The sequence below is a fragment of the Pteropus vampyrus genome, unplaced genomic scaffold (assembly GCF_000151845.1).
Source record: "Pteropus vampyrus isolate Shadow unplaced genomic scaffold, Pvam_2.0 Scaffold192, whole genome shotgun sequence".
Classification (NCBI taxonomy): domain Eukaryota; kingdom Metazoa; phylum Chordata; class Mammalia; order Chiroptera; family Pteropodidae; genus Pteropus; species Pteropus vampyrus.
This window is the reverse complement of record NW_011888973.1, coordinates 122444-130565: the sequence shown is the minus strand read 5'-3', so window position 1 is coordinate 130565 and position 8122 is coordinate 122444.

Sequence of the window (8122 nt, the reverse complement as noted above, 5' to 3'; positions counted from 1 at the left end):
TCTAGGTTTCTCTTTCCTCATCAGTTTTTCTAACAAATGTCATCAAGTCGCAAGTAACCTCCCTTAACCATTTTTTTTTTTTTGTCTCTAACTACTTCCCGAGTAGCTGTAGGTGCTTTTTATCTCTGTAGCCCCCAAGATGCAACACAGACAAGCACCAGGTACTGCATTAACACTAATCCCTTCCTCCCACTCTCCCCTCTGGACGAGGGGAGACGGACAACGTCCGCTATGCTTTCCTGTTAAACCTCGTACAGTGTCACTGATGGGAAAAGAAATCCAAGAGGAAATGATTTTACTACATTGAAAATTTCACAAGGGTAAAGATTAATCTCTTTAGTTCACAAATACTGTAAACTCTTGGAGCGATGCTTGGCACAGAGTAAGAGTGCAATAAACATGTGTAGAATGAGTACGTTATCACCTTATATTTTCATATTTTTCATCATTATCCATTTTGACCATTCTCAAGTACCCAAAGTTTGTCAAGCAACTTCCAGGTTAAGATAACTTTTGTACATTTATAAAATATAGAGTTAAAACAGCTATGAGTCTTCTCCCAAACTGCCAACTCTTTTGTGGCTGCTGTTTTCCTCAAGCCCAAGAATGTGACTGCTTTAGGTGAAAAACGCATAAATAGACAAAAAACCCAAATACCAACTCACTGAGATGGAATCTCAAGCAATACTTGTCTAAATGACCTGTTCCCCACACTGAGAACTCCATTCTTGCTGAAGCCCAGCACAATCCCATCTGTCATTTTCCCCTACTCTCCCATTTTAATATAATCAGCAAACGTAATTAAAGCTCATGTTTTTTTTACCTATTAGTAAATACTCAGTTAAATGCTTTGTTTAACATTAAGCCCAATGTCTTCTGATGCATAAAGTCACTGCTATGCAAGCTGATTGGAGCCTTATCCAATGAGCTCCATTAATAGCAACCTGTGGGTAACTTTTGCTTAATCTAAAACAGTTTCCTATCTACAGGATTGTGCTCATATCCAAACCAATTGGTATTAATTTTGGAAGTCAAATATCAGGGGGCATCATGTCAAAATCATTAATGAAACCTTAATATAAAACACTTATTGTATTCTGTTCCTCGTCACATCCTTTAATTGGGTAATGTCATTAAGTAAAAGAAAATCTATTAAGTGTAGCTTTATCATATTACTGGCTTATTGCTCTTGATTTCATTACCTACTCTCCAGATACCTGGCTATATAATCTCAATAATTTTTGTTCTAGTTTGATTGAACGACCATTGATAGCACTAGGTGTTTTACCTCTTTAAGGGAGATGTGGTTTTTCTAATGGATTCAGTATTTTAGTCCGCCATGTTCTTTAACATACAAATCAAACAGTTGTGCTAACATAAATATTACTTATTCAAAATTCTATATCAGTTCTGTCATTAGTATCTAGTGTTTAAGTCTGAAGTTCTTTCCAGTTGTTCATTTGTATTTTCCTCATCTACAGGGCAGTTAAAAAATGAACTCACTGACTGAGATGAAGAACACTAGTTGAAAGTTTTTCATTTTTGTATTCTTTATTTGGGATATTATTTTTATTAAAACTGTTATAACCTGGTAACATAAAATGCTTTTATTTTAATATTGTTTTTAGTCCCTGAAAATCTCTCCTTCTAGTATGTGAAGGAAACGTATTCTTTTTTATTCACTACCCACACCTAGTATAGATTTTTCTTCACAGACATACTCAGATTGAACTTTTATAAACCTGCCTTCAAGCTTCCTTAGTTTGTTTATGCTTGTCATTTCAAAAAGAAACCACAGACATTTTAATTATAACATCACAACACGGTCTCATTCATTAGGGAAGATTAACATCCTTTCTCAATACTAAATGCCCATTATTTTTTAATTACCTCAAATGTGGCTTGTACTCAGAGTTTCTCATTAGGACAAATTCATATTTTCTGTATCATTGTTTTGCAGTTCTTTCAGAGACCATGAGTGATGAATACGGGATTGCTTTTAGTTTCTAAGACCCACTCTGAAGGTTGAAATTGAGCAGAAATCTTACTATTTTATAATCAAATGTTATCTGTGGGACTTTCTTTTAACTTGATCCTGCTACTTTGAGTTAAAAGCCTTTGACATATTAGGGGAAATTCCTCCTACTTCTATATTTCTGCAGATGGACTTACTATCAATCAAAAAAAATCTTATAAAATACAAAACTAGAGGAATCTGGGCTGTTCCATTTGATTCCAAGAGAGTGTAAAAGGCCAAACTGTAGACTTATTACATAATTTCTCTATTCATGGATATAATAGAAAACTTGCTTCCCAAACTCAACCTTCTTGCATGTGACCTTTAAGTTTGTATTTTCTCTTTGAAAAGTAAAATAAAAATTGGTTTCTAAAGGCAACATAGGTAGAAAATGAAGCAATGTATAAAACTGTACGTAAGAAAGTGAAAATCCTTTGAGATTGTACAACCCAAGAGTGACCGATATTAGCATTTTGGCATAGTTCCAGGAATCTCTCTATGCATTTAAATCCATTCCTTTAGACATTTATTCAACAAATATTTACTGTGTACTTACTATGACCTCGTCATAAAATTCTAGACCTAGAGACATTGTGGGGAGACGAGCAAAGCTCTACTTTGTGGGGCTATTTTTGGTGAGAGAAATCATAGATAAATACACGGCAAAATTTCAGGAGAGCCGAAGTTCTGTGTGAGAACTTTCACAGGTAGGAGGCTGAGCAGAGCCCTCAGCTGAAGGAAGAGCCTTCAAGATTCCTGGGGGCTAAACAGATGAGGACAAGGGCAGCATCCTCTAGCCTCGAGGCAGGGATGTGCTTGGCCGGTTTGAAGGACAGCACAGGGCCTGTGAGGGTAGACAAGAGAGACAGCAGTGATGCTGGACAGGTAGGGCAGGTGGGCCGGGGACTCACAGGTGCAGAACAGAGCTTTTACTATAAGTATAATCGAAGCCCTTTGAAAGTCTGAACAGGGAATGATGTGATTAGCTGCACGTTTTTCAAAAAGGTCACTCTGGCTACCGTGAGACGAATAGACCACAGGTGTGAGCGGGTGCAGGGAGATGGACATGATCTTGAAACGTCGTACACAGGTGCTCAGGATAACCCCACTGGGAACTGGGAGAGGCGATGCTGTGGTAGAAACCTCCATGTTTCAGTAGTTAACACGTGTACTTATTTCTTCCTCACTCGAAATCTGCAGTTAGTCCAGCGGTACTCAAGGGTGGCTTCCTTCTACGTTGCGGGACCCAGGTGGCTTGGCATCCGGCTTTCAGGTGACCATGGCAGGAAAGAGACAACTAGATGTTAATGCTTCTGCCAGAGCGACTCACACCGCTTCGCTCAGCCTGCCGGCTACAACTCAACACAACTTCTTCCAACTGCGGACGGGCTGCGGAACGGAGGGGAACGCGTGGGTGTTTGGTGACCATGGCTGTCGCTGCTTCACTTCTGGGCACCACATATCCCTAGTCTGTCATTCCACGGGCAGGCGTGCGGGGAAAACTGTGATGAGGCTCCCAGACTCCCTCTTGAATGGGAGGCTCTCGGCCTCCACTCATCACGAGGCTTTTTCTTTCCATTTCTGGGCACGGCTGAAGTGGATGTCAGCCTTCTTCTCTCTTTGGTGGCTGCACAGTGGAGAATTGTGGAGTGCTGAATAATCACAGACTTTTTAAGGCAAAATTCATGGGGTTCTTTGGCACTATAACTCTCTCATTATCTTAAAAGGCTTCCTATCTTTCATATTACTCTTACATAATTCTTTCCCATGTATAGTCCTTCCGTTTTGTTTGTTTGTTTGTTTGTTTGTCTGCCTTCGAGGGTCTTTCTGTGTCAGTTTAAAAGTATGTGATAGAAAGCTATCTGCGATGGGAGGTAGAAAGGCCATGCCCATTAAGTTTTTAATACCTGTATTTACGTTATTCCAAAAATAGCGCAAGGTTTCCTTAATAATAATATTGATTATTACTTATAGCAATACCGGCATTGGTTCTCTTTGCCTCAGTTTCGCCCCTACCTGGGCGATGTGAGGAAGGCCAGACGGATGTCCTTGTCCACGTACCTAGATCGCTACCCTAAGCAAGGGACACTGAAAATAGGAAGCTGACAGTTTATATGGGTGGATGACCGTTTCTCTTCTCCTCCTGAAAGACAGAGAATAATCTATACTCCCTCATATAAACAGATTCTCCTCAGAAAGAGAGGGCAAAACATCCTTGGTTCTCACCTTCTAAAATATAAACCACCACCTGGAGGCGTGGGAGTTGGATTCAGCAAACCTCTCCCGGTTTACGGCCCCTGGAACATCTCTGTGGCCTCAGGTCTCACGGCCTTTGAGAGATGCACACAGCTCCAGGGAGGCAAATCTCTAATCCCTCCCCGAGGTAACTGTTTGCTCATTTATCTTTTTGCCTCCAAGTCTTTCCCTTAAGCCAGGTTTTATAAAAATGCTTTTCAAAAAAATTTAACATGGAAAATATTCACTTCCTGACAATGCCCTTAATTTTATCCCTGAAACTTTTCAATCTGCTGATACGTTCTGAATATTTTTCCCACAAAGTCCACTTTTTTCATACTTGACCCAAAATAATAGTTTTTTTTTTAAATTATTATTGATAGGACAATTCAATTACAAATATCAGAGCTAATTATATTTTCCAAGAAATAATAGGAGAAAGTTTGTGGAATGACAGCTTACACTTCTAAAGTGTTATTTTATTTCCAGTGTATATTATATCTTACTGGTGCTATTAGTATAGAAAATCTTAGTAAATGTATACTGTTATTTACTATAACAATTTTATAGTGTGGTTATGTTGGATTAAGAAGTATGTCCAATATCTCTATATTTTTAGTTATACGAGTCCTTTCTATGCCAGGGAGAGTTTGTATGTATGCTAATGTCTATTGTCTGATTTATTATTCAATAGTTTTCGAACAGCTTCATATTCCACAGTGACTGAATTTATTAATAAAAAAAGTCTGTAATCTTTTCTATAAAATGTTTGGTATCACATCTGAAGTGATTTACAACCTAAGATTATATCTCAGAGAAAAGCTATCTTCCCCCATAATATCATATTTGATAAGATTTTCCCTGAGTACGAATTCTTGATACATTTTGAGTTATTGCTGAACACTCTCCCACTTTCAAACGTTCCTAGTGTTTCACTCTCATTTTAAGTCGCCTGCGTTCCCGGGTTGAATCCGTGCTGGCATTCACAGGGGTGCGTGAAGTCCTCGGGGCCTGAGGTCACCACTCCCTCTCTGCCCCTATTCTGCACCATCCTGCCCTGCGAAGAGCATTGTGTGAGGATGTGTGACATCCCATTACGTCTAACCACGCTCGTTCCTCGAGGCCCTTCTTGGGCTCCCTGCAGGCTAAGGGCCTGCACACTGTTGTTCCCTATCACTGGAGGAACGACCTGAGGACAGACCTTAGGAACAGGCTCTCGCGAGCCCTAGGACTGGCCCTGAGGCCATTTGGACAGGAAGTCATGAGGTCGGGGGTCCAAGAGCATGCTTTAGAAGGGATGTCATAGGCTTTGGGTGGGCCCTTCTTTTGATTCTATGGACTCAGTGCCCCATGATAAGGCACGGCTTGAAGAGGGCCAAAATGGGTCCTTCAAATTGGAGCCTTGAGAAAGAGGCACCAGTTTCATAGATCTAAAGATGTATATTGGTGTGGGCATTCTGATAAATAGTGACATGGAAGTGCTGGCTGAAGCCAGTCGCACATTTAGTACTTAAATCACATTTCTTCCTAGCTGTGTGTTCGCTCATGTAAAGTGACACATATGAAAGTTTTTATCACAATTACTACATTCATATCATTTCTCTGTGTGTTTGTGATACAATTTGAAGACTGATAATTGGTAGGGTTTGCCACATGTGTTACATTCATAGGGTTTCTCCCTAGTGGGTGTTTGATAATTTTTGGTGAGACGGGTTTCAAATGAAATGTTTTCACCAATTTTCTTGCATTCTTAGTGCTTCTCCCCTCTGTATTTTTATGTTCTCTGGTGATCAGTGAAGGCTGACTTCTGGTAAAAGAGTTTCCCACATTTATTACATTCACAGAGTTTCCCCATTATCTGAATTCTCTTAGGTGAAATAAAAACTATGTTATTTTCAAAGCCTTTTTCATGTTTATAGTCAAGGTGGTACTTCAAATTTTCAATTTTATGATGCCGAATAAGGTTATAATTATGTACTTTCTCATAGGTTCTAGTCAGAAAAACAGCAATTGTATTAGTTATTTCTCTATAAATAATTTTAATATACAGAATTGGTTTAAAAGGTAATGAGGGGGCTCGAAAACCAAGAGGGAACAATAACAGGAAGAAGCTACCACTCCCAGGGCGGGGGGACAGTGAGAAGAAGCTGAGAACATCATAAGTGAGAAGTATGAAGTCGGGGCCTAAGGAATGGTCGTCACCTGGCTATTGTTGGCAAGATATCAAAGCGGGTGTCCTAAGAAGCCAGGGCTCAAAGCCAGGGCTCAGACCTGTGAGAAGGGGACACCTTGGCTGTCAGTGGTACATTTGATGGTCTGTGACCAGTCTGGTCTTAAAGAATGCCAAAGAAATCAGGGACTGGGAACTAATTACTGCTTCTAGAACAAAAGATCATGGCAAGGATGATGCTGGCAGTTATGGGAAGCAACCAGACGGAGCAAGTTCCTTTTCTGTCCGCTTACCTTAGTCTCCTTCTGGCTGCCCCTGTTGGTGGAAATCTTAGCGTCAGCATCTCGTAGCCATGTCCAAAGTAAACAACTTGTCAAAGGCATCTGGCCGGTCTTCCAGACCGCCCCAAGGAATGATGGTCAGCTTTGGTCTCTGATGTCGGCAGAGTAAGCATCCAATAGTAGCTATAAAAGGATCGGATGAGGGGAAGTTCATTTTTGACCCACACAGAACAGGCTTATGGACACTTCGCAGGTAGGTCACGTGGGCGAGTTAAGTGCTGGGTAGCTGAAGGAAGAGACCCACTGACAAGAAGAGAACACATTGCCCCATGTCATCTTCCCATCTGAAATCCAAAAATCTCCTCTACAGTGGATGCCCTTTGGTGAGCATTAACCTGGGATTCGAAGATCTCCATGCGCTGTGCACATCACAAAAGTTCATCCACACATCTTTCTTCCGGACCTTCTACTCACCAAGAGGCCATTCTGTCCCCATATCCCCCGACGATCCAAACCATTAGCCACTGCCCACGCATCAGGAGAGAGTCACACGCTGACCATCTCTTTCCTGGACGGAACGACGATGCCACGAAAAGTCCACTCCCTGTTGGTTCCAGGAATATAGTGCAGAAACATCTATAAAAATCTGGTTTTTCCTCCTCACTGAACTTGTCATTGGAACTTTCCACGAGGACGTAAATGGAGCATGAGGGGGAGAGACAATGCAGAAGGAGTAGCTGTCAAAACAATGATTTTCTGTGTACAAGAACCATGAAGTAATGGTTTCATTCCCAACCCCTACGGATCTGCACCGCGGTTCTCCGATTGAAAATTGCCGGAGCTGTATAGGGCAGCCCTTATTTCTCTTACGACACCGTAAGCACCGTTGCATCTGCTATGCCAACCCGCTCAAACAGCAGAGCGACTGGCGTTAAAACGCGGACCAGCTTCCGACCCCCGTCTTGCTCCGGGTCCCACTCAAAACTGTCAACCGCGTGAGTTCTGCAAACTGGTCAGAACAGCACGCTCCGAAGTGGCGCACTTTGCTTAAGAATCTGAAGAGACGTCCGACCATCATATCCTTTTGGAATGGCAAAACATGAAATGCAGCCATTTATCTTCCGCTTGCAGGGCCTGTCCCAACAGCTTCACCCCAGAAACGTGAGTGATGCGATGGGCCCCCGAATTTTCTCAGGACTTCCGCTCCCATCTCTGGGGAGACGCCCGCGTCCCGCTCGCTGGCTCGGCTCGCCCGCCGTGCTCCACGCAGTGACGAGGGCGGTGTTCCGTGGTGTCCCCTCCGGTCCAGACCCGGGGGACCAGGCGCGCTGCCTCGGCTCTCAGCCACCTTGACCCCTGTGGGGTGAAACCCGCCTGCCCTTCGCGATGGGCGAGGAGGGACAAGGGACTGGCCCAAGC